This window comes from Nicotiana attenuata, unplaced genomic scaffold (genome assembly GCF_001879085.1).
Source record: "Nicotiana attenuata strain UT unplaced genomic scaffold, NIATTr2, whole genome shotgun sequence".
NCBI lineage: Eukaryota > Viridiplantae > Streptophyta > Magnoliopsida > Solanales > Solanaceae > Nicotiana > Nicotiana attenuata.
This window is the reverse complement of record NW_017670341.1, coordinates 230,035-232,840: the sequence shown is the minus strand read 5'-3', so window position 1 is coordinate 232,840 and position 2,806 is coordinate 230,035.

Sequence of the window (2,806 nt, the reverse complement as noted above, 5' to 3'; positions counted from 1 at the left end):
TAAACCACGACCCAGTTCATTTTATCCGACCCACCCGTATATCACTTAAAGAACACCCCAAAACAGATCGGTCCTCATTCCTTCCTTCAACCATGACAAAAGATAAAATAAACCTTTTGTTTTGGGGTGTTCTTTAAGTGATAACATAAAATTGAAAATACAAAAAAAAATAAAAAAAAAAAAATAAAAAAATAAAAAAAAAATTGGGGCAACTAAATAAATTTCTATATAAGTTGGGTTGAGATACCTTTTTGTTTTGGGTGAGTTTCATGGGTTGTATTTGGGCAGCTTAATGGGTCAGAATGGGCTATAAAATATAATAGGTTAATTTCGGCTCAATCCAAAGTGACCCATTAGCTAAAATTTTTGTAACCCAACCCATTAATCTCTGGGCGGGTTGGGCGGGTTAGATGGGTTTGGGCTCAAATTGCCACCCCTATTCCAACCCCCTTTTACTTTTATCTTTGTCATTCTGAATTTGCTTTTCCATACTTTTCCGTCGAAATATCACTCTTAATATATTTTACAATTACCGCGCCATTAAGAACATATTATTGAATTTATCAATATGTATCTATAATATTATAAAATATGAAACTTAGAAGCGAATTTCTATGCTAGCGAGTACACGAAAAGTCAATGTGTATACGGTTAAAATCGGGCCAATCCGATTTTACTGATTAACCGAGACCAGGGGATGGATCGAGGATCAGCCCCATAGCATATCAGACCGAGATATGAGGATAAAATACCGAGTTCGGGATTCGAGGTACTTGTCGAGATCGAGACAAGTAATGATCGAGGTCGAACGGGATAGACATCGAGCAAGACCGAATATAGCATAATAACGGAAAAGCGAGATATCCGTGACTGGTCGAAGATCATGGCAGAAATCTCGGAACAGATCAAATCAAGGGCGGTTGTTTAGCTAATTATGGGATTTCCTTCTGTAATTAGAATTATACCGTAAATAGAATTCTTCTACTATATAAAGAGGGTCTTAGCCATTTGTAATCATCTTGCATTCACGCATATCAAATCATTATATCACACTTTTGTCTTTTGCAAGCTCTATCGTCTAGTTCATATTCTCAATAGTTTGTTCAGTTGGTTCAAGGTCAATTAGCTCAAGGACCGTAATTGTTCATCACACTGGTTTGCTTTGTTTTATTGTCAATTCCTAGCATTAATTCTTATATTTATTAGTTTGTGCCAAGTGAAATCATATATCCTTAAAATCAATTATAAGTTTAATTGTTATGTGATTTTAAGGGTAAACAGTTTGGCGCCCGCCGTGGGGCTAAGGATAATAGTGATTTCCTGGTACAATTTTCGCAACATACATTATTTTACGCTTGTTCTTTGAAGTGTCTTTGATTCCAGGATCAACATGTCAAACTCCCTAGTAGCACCTACAAGACTCAGACAACGGCCTTGGTCTTCATGGCGAGAACGAAAACATAGCCGCCCTAGGAAATGGAGTACCTCCAGTTAACCCCGATGGAGCTCCGGCCGTGGACCCAATCGACGTCAGCTCCCATATTGCCATTAATGAGAATTTGGGCGTCGACCCTGAGAATAACGTCCGCAGAGATGCTCGAACAGCCAATCAGAACGCACAGAGCGGTGAAGAAGGCTGAATTAGCTTTCGAATGATATTTGAGATGTTGCAAACTCAGCAAGCTACGATACCACAACTCCAAAATCAGAATCGTGCACCATGCCGGATCGAGCTCGAACCATCAGAATAAGTTGTTCAAAGAGCCGAATCAGTGCTAAAGAGATCGAATGAAGGATAATCGGAGACTAATCCCGCTATCATAAAAATGCTCGAGGAACTGACGAAGCGAATTAAGACAGGGGAAAAGAAGATCGAGGAAAATGATAAGAAGGTGGAAACTTATAATTTTAGGGTCGACCAGATCCTGGGGGCACCACCAGTATTGAAAGGACTTGATTCCAAAATGTTTGTCTAAAAACCTTTCTCCCCGAGTGCGGCTCCGAAGCCAATCCCAAAGAAGCTCTGTATGGCCGAGATTCCGAAGTATAATGGGACGACAGATCCAAACGAACATATCACCTCATATACGTGCGCCATTAAGGGAAATGACTTGGAAGATGACGAGATTGAATATGTGTTTCTGAAGAAATTCGGAGAAACTCTATCAAGGGTGCCATGATATGGTACCATAATTTACCACCCAATTCTATTGATTCATTTGCTATGCTTGCAGATTCTTTTGTGAAGGCGCACATTGGAGCAATTAAGGTTGCAACTAGAAAGTCGGACCTATTCAAAGTAAGGCAAAAGGACAACAAGATGCTCAGGGAATTCGTATCACGATTTCAAATGGAACGGATGGATTTGCCACCGGTCACAGACGATTGGGCTGTTCAAGCCTTCACTCAAGGTCTCAACAAACGGATAGCTTCGCAATAATTAATGCAGAATTTGATCGAATATCCAGCCGTCACTTGGTCCGATGTGCATAATCAATATCAATCAAAGATTAGGGTCGAAGAAGATCAACTGGGGCTCCAATTGGTTCGATTTATCCCAATAGGCCCATGGATATAGTTAAAAGGGATGTCGATCGAGAACCACAATCGAACAGAGGTCGATATCAGCCATACGGGAGAGATCGGAGAAACAGCGGGTCTGGACACAACCCCGTTCGGAAAGATAGAAGGAATGATCGGGGACAAAGCTCCTGAGGGCTCATGAGAAAGAGTGGTTTCGATAGGGATGCCGGGTCCAAAGAAGCACCTCGACTTTCAGAATATAACTTCATCGTAGATGCTTCTG